This window comes from Jaculus jaculus, chromosome 6 (assembly GCF_020740685.1).
Source record: "Jaculus jaculus isolate mJacJac1 chromosome 6, mJacJac1.mat.Y.cur, whole genome shotgun sequence".
Lineage (NCBI taxonomy): Eukaryota > Metazoa > Chordata > Mammalia > Rodentia > Dipodidae > Jaculus > Jaculus jaculus.
In genome coordinates this window covers 82,966,741-82,991,853 of record NC_059107.1, presented here as the reverse complement: position 1 = coordinate 82,991,853, position 25,113 = coordinate 82,966,741, and positions in this window count along the sequence as shown.

Genomic DNA, 25,113 nt, shown 5'->3' with positions numbered 1-25,113 from the left:
TCCCAACACTCTGAAGACTGCGGCAGTAGGATCGCAGTGAGTTTGAGCTAGGACTATAGAATGAGTTCCAGGTCAGCCCGGGCTAGAGTCAAACCCTGCCTCCAAAAAACTAGATGTGAAGAAAAGCAGCTCCTTCCAACAGGTATGCATGTCAACTTGAAAATTAGTTTCATACATAACTATACTCCTCTCAACTTCAAGAACAGATCTGAGACCATTTCAAGCCCTGGAAAGAAATAAAATCATACCCAATAACAGCAGGCTTCTGTTCTGCCTGTGGGAATGTGCCATGCAAAAAGCACCAGAGCCAGGCAGGAACCAACATCCAGGGATAAGGGATTCTAAGCTTCAGGAGCCAAGTGAGCCTGGCAGGCTGAGCAGGTCTGGGCAGAGGTGGCCTGGAGGTTGCCAGGTGGGCATGAGTTTGCCAGGATCTGCTGGTGAGCGTAGCTAAACTGGGGAAGCGATGAATTCTAATTAAAATGCACTTGGGCTTGGAAAACAAGAAGTAGATTGGCCGTGAGAGGAGACTGGGGTGGTTGAGCCCAGGCCACAGGTGTTGAAGTTATTGGCATCCTGCTGGCTGTGCTGCCTGGGGCACCTCACACCTCATACCCATTGCACATCATTCTTGCCCACTCTGTCAGAGCCTGAGGTGTGTTGCTCCTCATTTCCAAATGCTGACAATGCTATTCCAGTTCTTAGAGATTTAGGGTGGTGAAATCTCACCTTTCAGGTTGGGGATGCTGTCTTGAGCAATTTAGAGTCCTGTCCCATGAATGCCATGGAGCCAGGCCAGCCTGACCACACCCTTACTTCTGGGCTCAGCCCACCTGGCTGGTCTTGTTTACATGAACTCATTACCAATTTTTTAAGTTAACCTTGTACCAAAAAAATGAACTTTTTTTGAGTTTTAGCCACATTTCTTTACTAAAAGCTCTGGAATAAAAGAGTGGCTATTGATTTTCACTGACAAAGCGCTCTGGCTGTCCATCGTGGGCACACACATGGCTAGTATTGGGTCAGATATGGAAATGTAGACACTGGTCTGCCCTCAGGAATCCTGGAGTGTGGTATTCAGTACTGTGGTGATGCAGAGATGTTCATGACATTAAAATGCTAACACTGAGGAGCCTATCAGTGGAATGGGGATGGAGGTGTGGGGACATGGTAATATGGTTAATTTGCAAAATCTTCATATATTAAAGTTCCCAATAAAATTATTTTTTAAAACCCCGCAAACTCAGAAAGTGTGGCACTGGCAACAAGGCAGATTGTTAGCAGCACATGTCCAGTGCCCCTGCCCCACCCTGGAATAATATTTTGTGCGCAGGAGGGTTGGATCACACATTTGCTGAGAAGTGAGTGAGTGTGTTTATTTCTCCAAAATAATTATTTAAGATGTGAAAGGCTTATTTCAATAATCCTGTTACTGTGCTAAATATTTTAATCTTTGGGAATTTCCTTTAAAATTAGTCTCATTCATTTAAAGCCCTTGTTCAATTCTGGATCAAATCAATTCATGCTGAATGAGTGTGTTTACTTCTGTTATCAGGTGCAGAGCCAAATAACTTTCTGAGCTCATTCGCAGGCTGAATTCACTGTCCTGGAGGTTATTAAAGAATGCCATGGGTGCTGAAAGCAATTCTCCAGGAACAGTGCCAAAATGTTTATATTCATAAAGGCTTCATTGGAAAAAGTGTCTTACGTCCCAAGATGAATGCCTTGAAGGGAATGGAGCTCATTTGATTTATTCTTGTATGTTTGATAAAAAATCAATTCCATTATTCATATTTACATTATACTCATGAAAAGGGCTTAAGTACTTTTGATGAGCAAAGAAAGAGGAATAGGAATTGTTTGTTTTTTACTACTTCTCCCAAAGATCTTAAGCTAGCTGAGAACAAGTTCTATTTCCTTATTAAATTTATGTTCTCTATCATTTTATCCAAATCTGTTCACCTTCATAAATTTCAAAATCTTTATTTTCCCATGTTTATTATTTTTGCTAAAATAATGTGATTATTAAAAATTATATAAAACAAAATGCTATCATTTATTTAGACTAAAGACAGGAGATTCAGCCTATGGCTAAAATTCAAGTTCAATAATCCTGTTACTGTGCTAAATATTTTGACCTTTTCTTTGGGAATTTCCTTTAAAATTAGTCTCATTCATTTAAAGCCCTTGTTCAATTCTGGATCAAATCAATTCATGCTGAATGAGTGTGTTTACTTCTGTTATCAGGTGCAGAGCCAAATAACTTTCTGAGCTCATTCTCAGGCTAAAGGCAGGAGATTCAACCTATGGCTAAAATTCAATTTCAACTATAATGAAAAAATATTTTTTTCCTAAGCATTTCTGTTTTGAAATTTGTTTCACTTCTGATTATGTGTAATATATCAGACTCTATCAATGTGCATTAGGTTTATGAGATTTACATACATTTTATGATTAATCTCGATTATCAACCTGATTAGATCTAAAATTGCCCAAGAGACAAATTTCTGGACATATTTGGGAGTTTCTAGATTATATTAGGTAAGGTGGGGAGATCCACCCTAGCTGTGGGTGCCACCATTCCATGAGACAGGGTCCCAAACTGAATAAAAGGGAGAGAGTGAGATGTGTGCTACCAATCTTTCCCAATGTCATAGGCATGTTGGGATCACAAACACATGGGCCACTTTGCAACCAGCTTTACATGGGTACTAGAAATCAAATTTAGGTAGGAAGGCTTTGCAAGCAAGGACCATTAGCCACTGAACAATTTTTTTCTGTCCCTACTCTAAGGATTCTTGCACATGCATCTTGGTGTGTAGTGCATTGCTGGGCTCCGCTTGCGGGCAGTGCTGAGGGAAGGACCAGGCCTGCTGGTTCCTCCCAAGGGGTTGAGGAGGAGATGAGTGTCGGACGACTCAGACCTGTCCTAGCCACCAGAGAAAAACCACACTGAGTCGGGAGTCTTGTCGAAGCAGGAACTCACAGGAACTCTCTTTATTGTTAAAAGCAGTTGCCTATATCATGTTGGGGACAAAGGTGGGGATTTTAGGATGGGGGAAGAGGTAAGGGCTGTGACTATTGAAATGATAATTTCAACTCTGCATGGAAGTAGCAGGCCAGAAGCCATTAGGCATCTTGCTGAATCCTAGCTGGCCAGAGACAGATCGCCAAACTTTAGCTAGGCTCAGGAAGTTCCACCTGGGCCTTTCAGGGCCCAACAGTGCATGAATCCCTGTTTGTATATAGTTAGGAGTAGAATTGATGGCATGTAGAATATAAAGTTTACACCCCCCCCCAACACCTTCGGAGAGCGTCTCTTGCTCTGCACCTGCGGTGCTTTGAATATAAAATTTCCCTTACAGCATTGTGTATTTTGAATACTTGGTCCCAATTTGAGGCAATTTGGGAAAATTGGCAGAGCTTTTAGGAGGTGGAGAATTAATTGGTGGAGGTGGTATTTCACTGTGGGGCTGGGGGAGTGCTTTTGCATTTTATAGTCCAGCTCTCCTTGTCAGTGTTAGCTAACTCACTCTTGTTACTTCCTCCCAAATGATGTGACAAGATGTGATGCCCTGCTGTCTCTTCTTGCTATGCATTCCCCACCATGATGCAACTTCCTCTTAAGACTGTAACCTGAAATAACCCCTCTTTTTTTGGTCTGGTATTTTGTCCAGCAACAAGAAGGTAACTTCTATATAGAGTACCCTTGACTTTCAATCTTTAGTATTTTTGTCCTAATGGCTTCTTCAGATTTGCTCTTCCCTTTCAAAGTTGTTTGACTCTTTTTTGGGGGGGGGCTTTACAAAAACATTTTATTTTACTTTTTTTGTTGGAGAGCGAGAAAGAGGGAAGGGGAGAGAGAGAGAGAGAGAGAGAGAGAGGGAGAGGGAGAGAGGAAGGACATGTTAGGGCTTTCAGCTGCTTCAAATGAATTTCAGACACATGTGCCACCTTGTGCATCTGACCTACGTGGGTCCTAGGGAATTGAACCAGGGTCCTTTGGCTTCACAGGCAAGCATCTTAACTACAAAGCCATCTCTTCAGCCCAAAAGTCCAATTTTTTAAACATTTGGATCTAGAATTCATAACACCATTTGTAGAAGAAGCTGTGCTAATAACCCCTTTTGTGCTCTTCTTCCCGGCATAGAGGATCAGTTGCACTCAATTGACTTTATTTCTGAATTTTCATTCTTGATGAATTGATAAATATGTTTACATTTTTGTCATTACTCTACTGCTTGGGTTACTTGTGTTTGACTCTTTTAGGTACTTTGACTTCTATAAGAACTTAAAAACTGCTTGTCAAATTCTTCCAGCATCTTGTAATGGATTCTGAATGGGAAGGTACTAAAAGTTCAGATTACATTTAGGGGAGAATTGGTATCCATCATTCTTATGCAATTTTCTTTCAAATATGTTGGGAATGCTATTTGTTACTAGTTTTGTTTACTCTTTGATTATGAAATATTTACTATATTCAGAAATAATTTATGCATTAAATGTTTTTTTTATTTTAAAGGATAAAATTCTGTGGTGTTAGCACATTCATCAGGTTTTACAATTATTACTGCCAATGCCTAATTCTGAAACATTTACCTCAACAAAGAAACTCCATACCTGTTAGGAGTCAATTATCTTATTAAGATAACCAATATTAAAAATGCTCTATTTAGTGATATAGATCCTCTCCAGTGCTAGTATTGTATATAAACCCCATGTTCTTCCTATATCATTTACTTTTTACTAGAAACAAATCTTTGAATATGAGTTGAGATGCTCATGATTTTATTGGGTTATTTTGCTTTACTTTTTATTTTTCAACATGTGTATGTGGTATGTATGTATGTTTGTGTGCATGTTCATGTGTGTGAGTATGGATGTGCATATGGTATGGCATGTATGTAGAGTTCATAGGACAACTTCCAAGGATTGGTCCAGGCCTTTCACCTCATTTGAGGCAGAAGTTCTTTTTGTTCATTGAAAATTTGCGTTTTCCAGAATAGCTGTTTTTCAAGTTTCCTGGAAATTCCCCTGTCTCTGCCTCTCATCTCACTCTCAGTGTGCTAGTATTACAGATGCTTGTCATGGTGTCTAGCTTTTACATAAAATATGGGGTTCCAAGCTCATGTACTCAGGCTTTAGCAACAAACATTTTATTCACCGAGTCATCTCCCAGCCCAGTTATTTTTAAAGCTCTTATTACTCAGAATTCTAGTTTAATTTTCATTTAATACACTTATGATGATGTCTATGCTCTTAGTGTACACATTGTTTCTAATGAGAAATCTTATTCATTTTGTATTTAATATGTAAATGTATTTTAAGATAATCTGAACATCCTTTTGAAACTCAGCAAAGCAGGCAGCCCAGTGTGTACACCCCTAGACACTAGACCTCTAGAACCTGGCAGAAGTAGGTAACTAGGTCTTTTGTTTCCACACAGACCTCAAGGACCCCAGTATGGAGGAAGCAGACAGACTAGCCTGCATATTGGTCCACACAGATCTCTGTTACCCCAGAACTTGACAGAAGCAGGCAGCTAGGTCCACACAGACCTCCAGGATGCCACTGTGGTGGGTGCAGGCAGTCCAGCCTTTGTATCCATGCAGGTAGAAGGCAGCTTCTGGCAGCAGACCTGCAATAGAGAATTCCAGCCAACACTATCAGTGGAAGGAAAACTTTAGCACCTGACTCACCCAACTGACCCACACTGGAGAACTACAGCCAGTACAACATCATCTTCTACAAGTAAATGCCACAGGGCCACAAGGTTAATACAAAAGGGTGGTCTATAGCTAAATACAACCAGATTAACTGAAAAATAGGAGACCATCACAAGTAAATTGGCTTATAGGAGGTCCACAGAGGACAAAACAAATAACCAACTAATACTGGAAAGAGGGGAAAATTAAAGGTGGATCAGATGTGTGTGGTTTGAATAAGGTGTCCCCCATAAACTTAAGTGTTCCAGATACTAGGTTCCCCAGGTGATGGCAATTAGAAATTAATGCTTCCTGGAGGCAGTGTGTTGTTGGGGGTGGGCTTATGGGTGTTATAGCCAGTTTCCCCATGCCAGTGTTTGGCACACTCTCCTGTTCCTGTTTTCCACCTTATGTGGGTCAGGGGTGATGTAAACCCTTTGATCATGCCATCATTTTCCTTGCCATTGTGGAGCTTCCCCTCGAGCCTATAAGCAAAACTAAACCTCTTTTTCCCACAAGCTGCTCTTGGTTGGGTTATTTCTACCAGCAATGCAAACCTGACTGTAATAAGATGCAAACAAAACAAAAACAAAAAGGAACAAAGAATATGAGAGATCAACCCACTTGGACACATTCTCAGCTTCATAACTCCACAATAATAGAAGCCATAATCACTGCTGTAGTGGAAATGTCAGAGAAAGACTTCAAAATCTTATTTCCAAGAAAGATCAATGGTCACATAGAAGGCTCAAACACCAGATTAATAAGCCAAGGCAATCAATTTAAGTTCTTGTCAAGATAGCATCTAAAAATGGGAGCTGGAGATATGGCTCATTGGTTAAGGCATTTGCCTTCAAAGCATGATGACCTGGGCTTACCCACATAAAGCCAGATGCACAAGGTGGCACATGCAACTGAAGTTTGTTTACAGCGGCCACCGCCCTGGAATGCCGATTCTTTCTGTCTGTCTCTCTTCTCTTTCTCTGCCTGCAAATAAATCAATAAAATTATTAACATAAAAGTTAAAAAAAGGTAGCTTCCAAAGTAAATGAAACTGTAAGCATATTGGTAGAAAAAGTCCAAAACATAGAGAATAACATCATCAAGAATCAAAATATTGAAAAGAATTAAACCAGAATTTTATAAATGAAAAGAAATAATCAATCAATAAAAATCACAAGGCAGCATACCAATAGTTAAACCTATGCAGGTGATGGAATTTCAGACATAGGAGACATAGTCAAGACAATATTTCACAAAGATGTATATAAAGAAATAAAATCAAGTAATGTGAATGATATTATCAGGAAGTCGGAGTTACATTTAAGAGATCAATCCTTAGAGTTCATGTGGTAGAAGAAGGAGCTGAGATAACATCTAGAGGAATTGAAAGCTTATTCAATGAAATCATAGCAGAAAATTTCCCAGACCTAGAGAGAGAAATTTACATGGTAACACAAGAAACCTTTAGAGCTACAAACACACAGAATCAGAAAAAAACCTCTCCATCGTAGTCAAGTTGTCAAAAATGCCAAGTAAAGAAATGACTAGAAGCTGTGAAAGAAAACCACCAAGTAATACAAAAGCAAGGACATGAGAATAACTTTAGATCTTTCCTCAGTCATCCTAAAAGCCACAGAAACTTGGCACAACTCATTTCAGGCTCTGAAAGTAAATAACTTCCAACCAAGAGTACTAGTCCCAGAAAAATGATAAGGATATTCTGAGACACAAATTAAGGCAATTCATGACAACAAAACCAAGACTGCAAAAAGTTCTTAAAGGAATACTATATTTAGAGAAAGAAGTGAAATAGTCTCATCTACATGAACATGTGTATGAATATTCACCCAGAATGAACAGAGGAACAAAGACTTGGGAATGTATCAAGCACATTTAACACAGGCCGAATACCTCCAGAGCTAACCACCCAGCCAACTAGAGCTTCACTGACCAAAATCAAAGGAAAAACCATCTCAGTAATAAATTTAAATGTAAATAGACTCAATCCATCATTAAAAAGATGGAGAACAATTGAACTGTGGGATACCATAAAACAACCAAACATCTAGAGCATGGGTATACCAGAATGAGAGGAAATCCAGGCCAGAGGCATATTCAACAAAATTATTGAAGGCAAATTTCTGAATCTCACAATGGAGAGGCCCATCCAGATACAAGAAGCCTACAGAACACTAAACAGACAGGATAAAAGAAGAAATTCTCTAAGGCACATTGTAGTTAAAACACTTAACAATGAAAGCAAAGAGAGAGTGTTAAAAGCAGCAAGAGAGAAGCAACTCACAACATACAAAGGCAACCCCAACAGAATTACATCAGATTTCCCAGTGGAAACCCTGAGCACCAGAAATGCCCAGAATGGAACACTTCAAAGTCTAGAAAACCATGGCTTCCAAGCCAAGATACTGTACCCAGCAAAAGTATCACCATAATAGATGGTGAAAGGAAAACGTTCCATGAAAAAGTCAACTCTATGAGTATATGATCACAAAGCCAAGCCTACAGAGAATACTTCAGGGAATACTTTACACAGGAAGGTCAAACAACCAATCTCAAGAGCCAACACAAAGAAGATAACAATAACAAAATATAAATCAGACTCAACATAGTAAAAAACACAAGAAAGCACCAAACCCCATAAAACACCTTATTATGGCAGGGATTCATTCAAACTTTACAGTAATAACCTTAAATATTAATGGTCTTAACTCACCTCTCAAAAGATACAAGTTATCAGGGTGGATCAACAAACAAACAAAAAAGCAAATAAGCAAAACACCCTTCTGTCTGCTGTCTTCAAGAAACCCACCTCATCATTAAAGATAGATACCTTATCAGGGTAAAAGGATGAAAAATGATATTCCAAGCAAATGGAACTAAAAAAAACAAACAAACAAGTGGGTATTGCTTTATTATTATCTGATAAAATAGACTTCAAACCAAAAGTAATAAAAAAGGACAAAGAAGACCACTTCTTACTCATCAAGCGAGTGATCCAACATGAGCACATCACAATCATAAACATATATGTGCCAAACACAGGTGCACCACAGTTTATAAAACAAAATTTTAACAACAAAACAGAAATAAACACCAACACCATCATAGCTGGAGACTTCAGTAGTCCACTATCATCAAAAGACAGATCAACCAAGCAGAAAATCAACAGGGAAATAATTGAGCTCAAAATCATCACAGATCAGCTGGACCTAAGGGACATCAACAGAACTTTATATGAAAACACTATATAATACACATTCTTCTCAGCAGTCCATGGAACTTTCTCCAAAATTGGCCATATATAAGGCCATAAAGCATCCTCTATAATGTCAGGAAAATTGAAATAAGTTCTTTCATTGGGTTAGATCACAATGCTTTAAAATAACAACAAGAGACACATCAAGAACTCCACCAGTTCTGGAGACTAAACAACACACATTTAAACAATGAATGGGTTAGGGTTAAGAAATCAAAAAAGAAAATGTAAAATTCCTAGAATTGAGTGATAACAAAAAAAAATTAAGCTACTAAAACTTGTGGAACACAATAAAGACAGTTCTAAGGGGAAAATTAATAGCACCAAATGCCTTCACTACCATGACAGAGAGGTACTAAATCAATAACCTAACTGTTCACCTGAAGGCACTGGAAAAACAAGAAGAATCCAATGTGGAGAGCTTCATTGGAAAAAAAATATTCAAGATTAGAGGAGAAATTAATGAATTGGAAACTCAGCAAACAATTTTAAAAATTGATGAAACAAAGAGCTGGTTCTTTGAAAAAAATAAGCAAGATTGTCAAATCCCTGGCTAATTTGATCAAGCAATAAAGGGAAATATCAAATTAACAAAATAAGAAATGAAAATGGAGAGATCACAACAGATATCAATGAAATTAGAAGAATCACAAGGGCATACTTCCAAAACCTCTACTCTACAAAATTGAATAATCTGGAAGAAATGGATAAATTCCTAGCCACATACCACCTACCAAAACTAAATTCAGAGCAGATTAATCTCCTAAACAAACCTAACACATCCATGAAGATTGAAAAGATAATCAAAAACCTCCCCCAAAAGAAATGTCCAGGACTGGATGGCTTCTCAGCCAAATTCTATCAAAACTTCATTGAAGAAATGAAACCAATTTTTCTCAAACTGTTTTGTACAATTGGAGACCAGGGAATGCTCCCCAACTCCTTTTATGAAAGGAGTTGTCACCCTAATGCAAAAACCAGACAGAGATGCAATAAGAAAACTATAGGTCTATATCCTTAATGAGCTTAAATGCAAAGATCCTGAATGAAATCCTTGCAAACTGAATTCAATAACAAATCAAATCATTATGCACTTTGACCAAGTAGGCTTCAGGGATGCAGGATGGTTCAACATACAGAAATCTGACAACATAATACACCACATCAATGAACTTAACCCTAATAACCACATGATCATCTCAACTCAGGCAGAGAAGGCCTTTGACAAAATACAATACCACTTCATGATCAAGACACTTGAATGAAGAGGCATGGAGGGTCTATGTTTCAGCATAATAAAGACTATATGTAAAGCACCTAAAGACCAAACAATACTTAATGGGAAAAGACTCAATGTGTTCCCACTGAGATCAGGGGTGCCCACTTTCACCATTGCTTTTCAACATAGTACTAGAAGTACTAACCCAAGCAATAAGACAGGAGAAAGAAATAAAACAGATTCAAATTGGATAGAAGAAGCCAAGTTAGGTCTATTTACAGATGATGTGATCCTGTCTAAAAATAACCCAAAAGTCTCCATCTCAAAACATCAAAAGATGATTAATTTCTTCAGTAAAGTGGCAGGATGCAAAATCAATGCACAAATCAGTTGCTTTTCTATATGCAAATGGTAAATATATATATATAAATTAATGAAGCTGTTCCATACTCAATAGCAACAAAAAATTAAATGACCTTGGACTAACACTAACCAAGAATGTGAAAGACCTATATAACAAAAACATTAAACAACTCAAGAAAGAGATTAAGGAGGACTTGAGAAGATGAAAAGTTCTACCATGCTTCTGGATAGGTATAATTAATATTACAAAAATGACAATTCTATCAAAAGCAATACAGGTCTATTGCAATACTAATAAAAGTACCATCATCATTCTTCACAGAGATAGAAAAAATGATCTCAAAATATATATCTAATGGCAGCAGGTCTTGGATATCCAAACATATCCTCAGTTAAAAAAAAAAAAAAAAGAAAGACACCACCAAGAACTTCTAGAGGTATTGCCATACCCATTCTATAGCTATATTACAAAGCCATAGTGACACAAACAGCATGGTACTGGCATGAAAACAGAAAAATAGATCAATGGAATGGAATTGAAGGCCCAGACCTTAGGTCAAGTAACTACAGCTACTTGATTTATGACAAAGGTGCCAATTATATAGACTGGAGAAAAGACAGAATCTTCAACAAATGGTGTTAGACAAATTGGATGACCATATGTAGAAAAATGAAATTAGACCCACTCATTTCTCTATACAGAAAAATCAAGTCCAAGTGGATTAAAGACCTCAATATAAGACCTGAAACTCGGGCTGGAGAGATGGCTTAGCGGTTAAGCGCTTGCCTGTGAAGCCTAAGGACCCCGGTTCAAGGCTTGGTTCCCCAGGTCCCACGTTAGCCAGATGCACAAGGGGGTGCACGCGTCTGAAGTTCGTTTGCAGTGGCTGGAAGCCCTGGCGCGCCCATTCTATCTCTCTCCCTCTATCTGTCTTTCTCCTTGTGTCTGTTGCTCTCAAATAAAGAAATAAAAAATGAACAACAACAAAAAAAAGACCTGAAACTCTTCAACTACTGGAAGAAAAAATAGGTACTGACCTTGATATAGGACTGGGAAAATACTTCCTGAAGAAAACCCCTGTAGCCCAGGAAATTAAGCACTCAACAAATGGTATTTCATGAAGCTAAAAGGCTTTTGCACAGACAAACATAACATAAGCAGAGCCAATAGATTGCCTACTGAATGGAAGAAAATCTTTGCCAGCTAATACCACTGACAGAAGCCTAATATCTAGATTCTACTAAGAACTCAAAAAATGAAACAATAAAATATCAAACAACCTACTCCAATAATGGAGCAGAGAACTGAATAGGGAGTTCTCAGAGGAAGAATTACAAATAGCTAACCCACACTTAATAAAATGTTCCACATCCCTAACCATTAGGTAAGCGCAAATTAAAACAACTGTGAGATTCCACCTTACCCCAGTAAAGATAGCAAACATTAAATAATCAAATGAAAACAAAAGTTAGCGAGAATGTTGAGAAATAGGACCCTCATTCATGGTTGGTGGGAATGTAAGCTGGTGCAATCACTGTGGAAATCAATGTGGAGATCATGAAAAGGATGAATATATAATTACCAACAGATCCCATTATTCCCTTAATGAGCATTTACACTAAATGCTTCACACCTCAGTTCAGAGATATTTGCTCAACCATGTTTATAGCTGTTTAATTCATAATAGCTAGGAACTGGAATCCTCCCAGGTGCCTATCATTCAAGGAATCAACAATCAAGGTGTGGTATATCTCCATGATGGAATTCTACTCAATAGTAAGAAAAAAATGACACAATGAATTTTGCAGGAAAATGGCCCAACTTGGAACAGATCATGCTAAGTGAACTCACACAATCCCAGAAAGACATTTGTCGCATGGTCTCACTCATCTGCAGTTCCTAAACTGGATCAGTTGAGTTACTGACATACCTGATCAGCATCTCAGGGCTTGGACAATAGGGAGGGTAGGGTTTGGGGTAAGGGGAAAGGTCTATGTGGGGGAACACACAAACGAATTCAAATTGAACTTGTACTATAAATTTATATCTTGGGAGTTAGACTAGAAGGTTAAACCCTCAATAGTACCTTAGGGGGAGCACCTGAATTGAAGGGCCTGGGAGATGGTGAGATGAAGCCTAACCTTAAATTTATCCTGTTTCTCATTTTTTCTCTGTTTTTTTTTTTTTTTTTTTTTTTCCCTTTTCTCTTATCCCTTGGTGCTGGCCTGTAATTCTCTGTACCAGGATATGGCTAACATCCTCACTGAGCTGTTGATTGGAAATACCTACAAAGTCTCCCAAAACAAACAAGACAGATTTCTGTCAGAGCATTTTATTACCTACCAGAGGTTAATGCTAAGACCCTACTGCTGAAGACACCATAGGCTATTGGCATGGACCGTGGAGAGACCTTGTTGGAATCCAGAAGAGAATTAGTCACCAGAGAGTTAGCCCATGTAGTGGTCAAGGGAGCTACATGAGCTACTGGGGAAAAGTGACCAATATCTATCTGAACAACTCAAAGTCTGAACTACTCAGCAGCAAACAACCTCATGTGATGCTCACACAAGTGCAATAGTGGCACACAGCCATGGTGGGTAATCAACTGCTCTTGGATTGGTTAACACATCCACTCAGTGGAAAGAAAACCATATCTGGAGCTGGGAAACAAGTCAGAATCATATCTAAATAATTATTTTGCTTTCCAATGTCAAGCTCCAATTAATCTTTGGCTATAAGAGGGTCTACACCCTTTAAATTCTTTCTAAATTAGTAATGGTTATCCCACTTAACTGGCGTTGACTTCATTCTTCATTGAAGAATCTGCTTCTCTTTTTCAGATGGGAGCTGGACCTGAGGAGATAAGTAGCCCAGGGCATTTCACCCCAGCCCCAGCTGAAACCATGGAGGAATTGGGGAAATGAACAAGAGTACTGCTTTCTCAGTGAACCTGATATCAGCACAAGGGTGATGGAGCTAGACACTGAGGACACTCAACACCTACCAAAGCAGAGATCCAGAGGCTCCTAAGAACCCATCACTGAAGTAGACTTAAGATGCACCCCACATAGCTCAGGAAATTTTGTGTAAGATGGGGAGGAAAGATTGTTAGAGCCACAAGTTGGAACATTATACACAGACACACTGCCTGTCCACATCACTGACTGCTGCCCCCACAATGCATGACACACAATCCCCACGGGGTTGAGCTGCATCCCCAATGAGGAGGGCCTCTTCAGAAAAGGGGAAGGGAGGAGGGAAAGGATGGTACCATCATGTGTTGTTTACATACTAAGTATGTCAGTATCTGATAAAAATAAATTAAAAAATTTTGTCTAATGACAAATGAATTTTTAAAATAAACACATATTAAAAAATTTTTGTATATTATTTTTATTTATTTCAGAGAGAGAGAGAGAGAGAGAGAGAGAGAGAGAGAGAGAGAGAGAAAGAGAATGGGCACACCAGGGCTTTGAGCCACTGTAAACAAATTCCAGATGCATGTGCCACCTTGTGAAGCTGGCTTATGTGGGTCCTAGAGAATTGAATCTGGATCCTATGGCTTTGCAGGCAAGTGCCTTAACCACTAAGCAATCTCTCCAGCACTAAATAAATATTTTTGTTTATTTGCTTGCAAATAGAGAAAAACAGGAAGAGGGAGAAGGAGAAGGAGAGAGAAAGGAAGAGAGAGAAAGAGGGAGAGGGGAGAGAGGGAGAGGGGAGAAGGAAGGTGAGGGGAGTGAGAGAGGAGGGAGAAGAGAGAAGAGAATGGGCATGGTCAGATCTCTTGCTGCTACAGAGCAACTCCAGATGCATGCGCCACTTGTTGCGTCTAGCTTTATGTGGGCACTGAGAGATTAAACATAGGCTACCAGGCTTTGCAAAAAAGTACTTTTAACCACTGGGTAATCTGTTCATTCCATAGATTTTTTAAAAGTCCTTTCTCTTTGTTATATTTAGGAATATTTCTATTCAGATTAATGTTATTTTTTATTTTCTATAATCTGTCATTGATCATGTTCCATGTATTTTTTTCTAACATTATAACTTTATCACTAAAGTTTAGGTTGTGCCTTTGCAGTGCTCTATATCTGACTTTAATTGTTTAGAGAAGTCTTATACTGCTTTATCATCCTTGTCTGCTAATTCATGTTTGATCCAGTTTTGTATTATTAATTTGATTGATATTTTCTCCCCATCATGGGCTGTGTGTGTGTGTCTATGTATGTATGTATGTATGTGTATATATGTGTGTGTGTGTGTGTGTGTGTGTGTGTGTGTGTGTGTGTGTATGTATATATATTTTGGTTTTTCGAGGTTGGGCCTCACTCTAGCTCAGGCTGACCTGGAATTCACTATGTAGTCTCAGGGTGGCCTCAAACTCATGGTGATCCTCCTACCTCTGCCTCCTGAGTGCTGGGATTAAAGGCATGTGCCACCATGTCTGGCCTGGGTTCTTTTTTTATTGTTTCCATACAAGGTTATTCTGGCAATGTCAGAGACTGTGGTTTTTACTTTGTTGAGTGTCTGGATAATTTTGTGTCCTTTGTTCTCATATTCAATTAAAATACTGAAAGCAAGTATTTATTTTAAACTTTAAGGATTTTTAAGGCAGGGATACAGTAGCATTTAGTATGGGAATAGTTATTTCCCATCACTGAGAACAACTTTCAGCACTGTTCCCAATGCCTTTTTTTATAATGAAGTTTTAAGGAACAGGACAGAGTAGGATAACATGAGATTTCATCACACAATTCAAAATGACATACAATTCAAGACTTAATAAGTTATTTATTTCCAAAATTTTCCATTTACTATTTTGAAATTATAGTTAATGGTAAGTAAAATGGAACTATGGAAACTGAAATTGTAAATGAGGTGAGTAGGCACTGCTGAGTTTCTTCCTTAAAAGTTTTGGAGGTTTTGCTATTTAGCCAATAGTGTTTTGGGGGTAGGGTAGGGGTGGAACTTAGGGAGCAAAGTTTGAATTGTGGATATTTTTATTAGTTTTTATGTATAGAGTGTGTATATGCCATGATGGTACCATCTTTAGCCTTCTCCCTGTCATCTCCTCCTGCAGATTGTGGGTGTTGCATTGTGGGGGTGGCCTTCAGTTATGGGGGAGAAGCAATGTCTCTGTGCATAATGACCCAACTTATGGCTGTAACAATCTTTCCACCCTCTCTTCTGTGAATTTCCCTGAGCCATGCTGGGTTCATTTTAGGTCTATTTCATGACAGGAGGTCTTGGGAGTGTCTGTGTCTCTGGATATCTGATTTGGTAGGAGGTGAGTGCTCTCTGTGTCTGTCTCCTTCATGCTGTGCTGGCACCAGGGTCTCTGAGAAAGCATCTCTTGCTCATTACCCCACTAACTGTATGGTTTCAGCTGGTGTTCAGGTGGGGTGGCATTGGCTGACTATGGGACAATGTCACTTATTTCTTTCTCTGTATCTTTGTCTTTTGCATATAGAAAGGCTACTGAATTTTTGTGCATTGACTTTGTATCTGGCGACTTTTCTGAAGGAGGTACTCACTTTTAAGAGTTTTGAGATGGAGTTTTTCAGGTCACTTATGTATAGACTCATGTCATCTGCAAATAGGGCTAACTTATTTTCTTCCTTTCCAATTTGTATCCCTTTTATTTCTTTCTCCTGTCTTATTGCTTGAGCTAGAACTTCCAGTACTATGTTGAAGAGAAGAGATGAGAATGGACACCCCTGTCTTGTTCCTGATCCCAATGGGAATTCCTTCAGTCTCTCCCCGTTAAGTACTATTTGGGCTTTATATATAGCCTTTATTATGTTAAGATACAAACCGACCATGCCTCTTGTCTCCAATGTTTTGATTATGAGGTGATGTTGTATTTTGTCAAAGGCCTTTTCTGCATCTATCACAATAATCATGTGGCTTTTTGTGTTTAGGCTTATTTATGTGGTGTATAACATTGACAGATTTCCATATGTTGAACCACCCCTGTGTTCCTGGGATGAAGCCTACTTGATCGAGGTGGATAATGATGTGCTGTTGAATTCAGTTTGTGAGGATCTTATTCAGGATCTTTGCATCTAAATTCATCAGGGAAATAGGCCTGTAGTTTTCTTTTCTTGTGGCATCTCTGCCTGGTTTTGGTATTAGGGTGATACTAGCTTCATAGAAGGAGTTGGGGAGCTTTCCCTGTTCTCCAATTGTGTGGCATAATTTGAGAAAATAGGTTTCAGTTCTTCCATGATGGTTTGATAGAATTCAGCTGAGAAGCCATCTGGTCCTGGACTCTTCTTTTTAGGGAGGTTTTTGATTACTCTTTCAATCTCAGTGTTTGTGATGGTTTATTTAGGATATTAATCTGCTCTGAGTTTAGCTTTGCTAGGTGTATGTGTTCAGGCATTCATCCATTTCATCCATATTATCCAATTTTGTGGAGTGAGGTTTTTGAAGTAAATCCTAACAAATCTCCCAGCTTCACTTATGTCAGTTGTGATCTCTCTTTTTTCATTTCTAATTTGGTTAATTTGAAGCATCTCTTTTTTTCATTTGATCATATTGGCCAGGGGTTGATCAATCTTGTTTATTTTTTCAAAGAACCAGCTCTTTGTTTCATCAATTTTCTTAATTGTTTTCTTAGTTTCCAATTCATTAATTTCTGCTCTGATATTAATTATTTATTTCTGTCTGGAGCTTTTTGGGTTGGATACTTATTTTTCCAATGCTTTTAGGTGGATGGTTAGGTTATTGATTTGTTATCTTTCTGTCTTTGTTATGAAGGCATTTAGCACAATGAATTTTCCTCTGAGGGCTGCCTGCATTGCATCCCATAAGATCTGGTACATTGTGTTCTCATTGTCATTCATTTCTATAAATTTAACAATTTCATTTGTAATTTCATCCACTACCCATTTATTGTTTAAGAGTTCAGTTTCCAGGAGTTGGTTGGGTTCCTGGTGTATCTTTTGTTATTGATTTCTAACAATACAGCATTGTGATCTGATATCAAGCAGGAAATTATGTTGATCCTCCTAAATATATGGAGGCAGGCTTTGTGAACCAGTATATGATCTATTTTAGAGAACGTTCCATGGGTGTCTGAGAAGAATGTGTAATCTGTGGATTTGGGGTAGAATGTTGTGTAGATGTCTGTTAGGTCTAATTGATCTATGTGAGCCCTCTTACTTCCCTGTTAATTATCTGTTTGGATGATCTATCGATTGCTGATAGTAGAGTATTGAAGTCCCCAACTATGATGGTGTTTGTAGTCATTTCTGTTTTTTCTTTAAATATTTTATATCTATTTATTCATTTATTTATGAGAGAGGGAGAGAAAGACAGAGAGAGAGAGAGAGAATGGGTGTATCATGACCTCCAGCCACCACAAATGAACTCCAGATTCAGGCACCCCCTTGTGCATCTGGCTTATGTGGGTCCTAGAGAGTTGAACTTGGATCCTTTGGCTTTACAGATAAGTGCCTTAACTGCTAAGCCATCTCTCCAGCCCCTGTTTTATTATCAAGTAGGTTTTGTTTATGAATTGTGGTGCACTTGTATTTGGTGCATAAAGATTAATGACTGTGATATCTTCTTGTTGGATCATTCCCTTGATAAGTAGGAAGTGGCTTTCTTTGTTGTCTTTGTTTACTTTTGGTTTGAAGTCTATTTTATCTGATATAAGTATAGTTACACCCACTTGCTCCTTATTTCCCTTTGCTTGGAATACCATTTTCTGGTCTTTTACCCTGAGATATCTGTCTTTAGTGGTGAAGTGGGTTTCTTGAAGACAGCAGATTGAGAGGTCTAATTTTCTGATCCACCCTGTTAGCTTATGTCTCTTGCTGGGTGAGTAAAGGCCATTATATTCAGGGTAATAACTGTGAGGCTGGATTTAATACCTGCCATATTGTGGTGGCACCATTCATACAATTATTGGTCCTTTGTTGAGTTTCTGCAAGTTCTGCTATTTCCTTGGCTAGGGTTGTATAGTTTGTTTCTTCATTTTTTTAGGGTTCTGATCCTATTGTTTCTTCTTTGTTTTGATTAGTGATATCCATTTTGGGACTGGGCAATCTAGCTGGATTTATTTGCATCTGATGTTTCATGCTTTTCCTTTTTCACTGTACTGTGCCCATCACAATGTTTCAGCTGGCCAGGGGTGGGAGGGCGGTGGTGAGTGGTGGGAGATGATCACCCATGGAATTCAGAAAGGCTAGGGTGGAGACACTAGCCTAGTCCCTGTTGGTGGTGGGAGGGGGCAGCAGCGAGTGGGATGGCAATTGTGTGCTGGGCTCAGATGGGCTGGGCTGGAACAGTGACTGGGCTGGTGATTGCCCATGGATGCCAGAAAGGCTGGGTGGTACGGGAAACTGGGCTGCCTAATAGCTCCCAGAGGACAGCAAGGCTGGGCAGGAAAGGCAACCACGCATGCCCTTAGAGGACAGCAAGACTGGGCTGAACGATGGCACACCTGCTGGAGACAGCAAGGCAGGGTGGGAAAGAGGGGTACTGCTTGTGTCCCTGGAACTCTGCTTGGTGGCGGGAAAGCCTAGGGTGGAGGAACTACGCTGCTAGTTGGGGTCCACTTGGCCTGCAGTTAGAGCAGGAGGGAGCTCCCACTGGGACTGCGGCTAGGACTGCTGCTTGAGGGAGTCAGGGGGCTGGTGGGCTACCCTAGGGTGTGGGAATCAGCCGGTGCCCTATTTTGCTCGTCCACACCCTCCCACTGGAAGCTACTAGAATCAGCAATCCCTGAAACAAAAAAAATGCCCTCCCCCCAACCTTACGGGTCTTGCCTTTTCTTCCCCTTGAGGTGCGGCGAGGCAGGCGAATGCCATCTTGACCAGAAGTCTCAAATTACCGATTTTATTTAAAATTTTTACAAGATTTCTTTGATTTTCTAGCCTCTCTTATTTCAGTTGTAACAGGTAATTGTGTTTTCTAGAATTTTTGCATTTAATTCAAAATTTCTAACTTAATGGCATAAAGTTGTTCATCATTTTCTTTTATATCTTTTTAATAACTCCTCAGTAATAATGGTGGCTCCTTTTCCATTTTCATCTTGTTTGTGCCTTTAAAAAATGACCAGGGGGCAGCGGGCTGGGAAGATTGCTCAATGGTTAAAGGTGATTGCTTGCAAAGATTGATGACCTGGGTTCAATTCCCCAGTGCTCATGTAAAGCCACATGCACAAAGTGATTCATGCATTTTGTGTCCATTTGCAGTGACAGGAGGCCCTGGCATGACCATACCCTGTCTCTCTCTCTGTCTGCCACTTTTGCTCTGTCTGTCTCTGTTTCTCTCACAAATAATAAATAAATAAAATATTTAAAAATATTACCAGTCTCATTAGTGTAACTCAGTTTTATCAACTCTTCCATGGTGTGTAGTTTGCTTGGTGCATCCTTTCCATTAGGTGTTTGCTTCCTATATTGTCAGCTTTTGTTTTGAGCTTATTATTTAGTTTCTGTTTTAATTCTCTGGGATTTTTTTGATTTTAAAATTTTATTGAAAGAAAATTGCACATCATTATGCATTATAGTGTGGTGTTTGGTACAGTTATGTATTACATATTGCTCAACTGAGTATATGTAAGCTATCATTTTCAACATTGATTATTTCTTTGTGATGTGGACATTTGAAATCTTTTCTTCTAGCTATCTGGCTTATTCTACTTAACATTATTGTCTCTAGTTCCTTCATGTTGCTGCAGATGATAGGATTTTGTACCTTTAACAAAACAGTATTCCATTGGATGTGTGGACCACATTTTCTGTATTCGTTCATCCAATGATGAGTGCCTCAGTTGACTGCATGCATATTTCAGGTCTTGTGAGTAATGTTGCAATAAATATCTTAAAACTTGCTGTGTGTGGTGGTGCACGCCGTTACTCCCTTGGGAGGCAGAGGTAGGAGGATTGCCATGAGTTCCAGTCCATCCTAAGACTCCATAGTGAATTCCAGGTCAGCCTGGGCTAGACTAGAGTGAGACTCGACCTCGAAAAACCAAAAACCAAAACAAAAAACCCAAAAAATCTTATCAGGCAAATGCATACTTGACAGTCACTTTTAAAATCTAAATATGAATTTAAATTAGCTACTTCCCTCCAAGCTCCATTTATCTGCAACCCCAAGATTATTTTATTTTATTTTATTTTTTGTTTTTTCAAGGTAGGGTTTCACTCTAGCCCAGGCTGACCTGGAATTCACTATGTAGTAACAGGGTGCCCTTGAGTTTTCAGCAATCTTCCTACCTCTACCTCCTGAGTGCTGGGATTAAAGGCGTGTTCCACTATGCCTGGTGTGGCAACCCCATTTTGCAAATGTTAAAAACATTCAATTAACATGCCATGATTTTATTGTGATCTTTCATTTATGAGTTATTTAGAAGTTTATTGCTTAACTTCTGTATATTAGTGATTTTCTAGTTTTTAAGTTATTGATTTGAAGCTTGATTACTCTATATTTAGATAATAAAATCAACATGACCTTGGTCCTTTGAATTTTTTTGTGTATATCTTGTGCATGTACAAGTAGGTGCTGATGCAGTACTTTGTGCACTTGCTTGCTGTGGCTGGAAAATGTTGGGTGTTTCCCTGCACCACTCAGTCACCTGGGTTTCCCCTGCAATGGAGTATCTGACTCATTCTGGAGCTTGCTGCTTGTGAGTTCCAGTGATTCTCCATCCACAGGAGTGGGGTTACAGACGCACATGGCCATGCCCAGCTGAAATGTTTTAAGACTTGTTCTATGGTTTAGTATATATAAAAATTCTGGAGAGATGCTTAGTGGTTAAGGCACTTGCCTGCAAATCTAAAGGACCCAAGTTCAATTCCCCAGTTTCCACTAAAGCCAGATGCACAAGGGGCACATGCATTTGGAGCTTGTTTGCAGTGGCTAGAGGCCCAAGTGTGCCCCTTCTCTCTATGTCTATCTCCTCTCTACCTCTCTCTGTTTTCAAATAAATAAATAAAATAAAAATAAAGATTCTGTGGATAGCTTGTATTTTCAAAGCATTTTCTTTTGCACAGTAGATTGCAATTTTATGATATATACATCTGTATTTTAAAATATGCTTATATGAACTTTCTTTTAGGTTTTCTGTTGGATTTACTTCATTCCCTTTTACTTTAGTCATTTCTGTACTGTGGCAGTTTAGATATGCCTTATATACTGCCTGTAACTCATTTTTAAAATTCAAATCTAAAAATATCCAGCATTAATTAGGTAATTTATGTGAGATACTTAATGCAAATACTGACACATTTGTATTAAAAGTACATTACCTTAGCATGTGCACCCAGGTCATCTCTTCAGCATCTCCTTTTCTCTTTTTCTGCCTTCCTTTAGGTGCATTTTCTTCTCTAGTTTGGAAGTACACATTATCTTATTATGCATTTGGTATTGTAATTACAACACATGAGCTTAGATAATAAAGGCTGAGTGTTAACTGATGTTTTGATCTTTGCTCAGACAAGAGACAAACTTTAGGCTGCTGCACCGGCAGGTCTCTGTTCTGGTATGTGCTCATGGACTCATGGTGCAGACATTTCATTGTTTAAAAGCGTTTGCTCTTATAGTCATTTTATTTCATATTTATTAATATATTTATCATTCTTTATAGTTTGCTATTTGCCTTTTTATGGTTTTCTCATATGAAAGCAATCTTAGGGGCTAGAGAGATGGGTCCATGGTTAAAGTCTAAGTTGCAAAGCCTAACAGCTCAGGTTTGATCTCCCCAGTACCCACATGAAGCCATATGCCCAAAGTGGCACATGCATCTGGAGTTTGCAGTGTCAGGAGGCCCTGGTATACCCGTTCACATGCTCTCTCTGTCTTCCTCTTTATCTTGTCTATCTCATAATAATAATAATAATAAAAACATTCCAGGCATGGTGGCACATGCTTTTAATCCCAGCACTCAGGAGGCAGAGGTAGGAGGATTACTGTGAGTTCAAAGCCACCCTGAGAATACAGAGTGAATTCCAGGTCAGCCTGGGCTAGAGCGAGACCCTTCCTCGATAAACAAAAAAACATATTTTTATACAATGTTAGAAGTACTTACTTTTGCTATTAGTTTTCAATTATTTAGTTTTCTTATGCTGTTAGTTTTCAATTAGGTCTCTAGGTCTTGCTTAGGAAGATGAAAACTACTGGTTCCATTTTCATAATTTTTATTTTTGATGTTTAGATTTTGATTTGTTGCTTTGCAATGTGTGAGGGAGAGGCTCTGACCTAATTCCTTTCAGGTGATCACCACACTGGCTTACCAGGAGTATAACTACTTCTTCTTAAACATGGGTGTTCTGTTTTCTTGGAACAATGTCCCAGTAGTTTCAATCACTAACCATACTGTAATGCAAATGGACCTGTAATGTGACACAAATGTCACCTTGCACTCCCTCATGATGAGTCATTGCAGTTTGATGGAATGCACTCTTTAAAAAAAAATAATTTTATATATTTATTTGCAAGCAGAGAGAAATAAAAGACAGAGAGAATGGGTGCAGCACAGTTTTCACCCACTGCAAATGGACTCAAGGTGCATGTGTCTTTGTTCACCTGGCTTTACGTGGGTACTGGGAAATGAAACTCTGGTCACTAGACTCTGCAGGCAAGTGCCTCAACCACTGAGCCATCTCTCCAGCCCAGGAATCTACTCTTAATCCCTAAAGACATACCCTGATGGAGATAAGCAGCGTATATAGGTGAGAGAGGAGATCCTTTAGTCTGAATAGCCTTTCAATTTCTCCACAATGCCAGGGGCTGTTCTGTGAGCCCAGGCTATCCCCAAGACCAGCTCTTTAGGAGTAATACTGGTTTCTCCAAACTTGTTTTTATCTTCTTCATGGAATGCTACTCTCAGTGTTCTATCGTAGAACATAATTCGTACTAAGACATTGATGACTGCAAAAGGTTTCACATAGCTATGGCAGATATGTGGCCTAGGGCTGTGTTTCCTTCTGTACCTACGGTGAGAAGTCATGGAGCCTTTTTTGCTGATCTTCGACTTGACCTGAGAACTCATCTCCACACCAAACTTAGGAGTCTCTAGCACTTCATCTGAATTGTCCTATGGGTTGGAATTAGTTGTCACTCTTAGAATAACATTTTCTTTTTCAGGAGAAATAGGTAATAAAGAAATGGAGTCATGATGGTGGCCACAACAAAGCAATGAAGACTAGGTTGCTTAAAGCAGAAATGTCTTCTCTTATGGTTCTGGAGGCTGGTATTTACCAAGACAAAACATGACAGGGCATTCTCTGGCAGCTATAGCCCAGAACCCTCTTTTGACCTGGTATCTGGCATCTGGTGATGAGCCTTGGCATTTCTTAACTTGTGGACATGTTACGAGTCACATGTTCATCTCCCCAGTGGGACTTCACATAAGCTTCCTTCTCTGCCTGGTGCCTGTCTCTCTATCCAAACGTCTCCTTTTTATGAGGGTGACAGTCACACTAGATCAGTGCTCACTTTAATAACCTCAAGTTTAACTTCATTACCTCTACAAAGTTGCTATTTCCAATTATGATCACTTTCTGCAGAACCTGGAGGGGTAGTGTTTAGCACATGAATTTTGAGGAGTTGGGGTACTCAAGCCATCACAGTCACTCTCAAATAAGGCTGCATGTGTGAGAGCAGCGCCCTCAGGGCCAGTCGTCATGAATTAAACCCAAACATCTCCTGGAGTGGGAAAACAGAAGATATTCAATGTTATTTTTGTACTTTAAGAATTTCTAGATGGAGAGTTACAATCCCAATTTAAACCCAGGACAATTTTCTGAGATCTTAAAGTATTCTGTCTTTGTTCTTAGTTTGATTTTAAAGCAATTTTTTGAGGCACTGTGCATGCCTCACTGAATTTCCACATGTCTTCTTTTTGCTATAGACTCATACAATGCTATATTTCTAGAACAGGTTTGTTTTTAATGAGCCTGGCACATTTTTTGAGCTTAGGAAGGAAGAATCCAGTTTACTGTATTGACTTTTTGGTATCACAAATTATAGGTCAACTGAAATTTATGAGCACAGCTTCAACATGCTTCCTGTGTGATTTGAGCTCATCTATGGGAAATGAACAAAGGCAGGAAATAAATTATGAGTTGAGGACCACTCTTCACTTGGCATATGTGAGAATGCTTTTGGTCAGCAGATTAGCTGATCCATGACTGATGAAAGGATTTACCAGGCTGTGCTTTATGAGAAATTAGTTTCTTATTGCTTTATGAAATGGGCATAATCTAATTTTATTATTAGGGCAGAACAATGTATGACATCTTGAACAGTGTGCTCACCTAAGGATGGATGGAAAGTAGTCTTGAGGTTGAATTCACTTGATGCTATTGGGATTCAGGTGATTAGTCAGCCTCCCCCCCGCCCCCACTCCATGATGCATCCAGCTGCTTGCTATTTCTTCAATTAAAAAAAAAAGTTGGGCTGGAGAGATGGCGTAGCGGTTAAGTGCTTGCCTGTGAAGCCTAAGGACCCCGGTTCGAGGCTCGCTTCCCCAGGTCCCACGTTAGCCAGATGCACAAGGGGGTGCACGCGTCTGGAGTTCGTTTGCAGA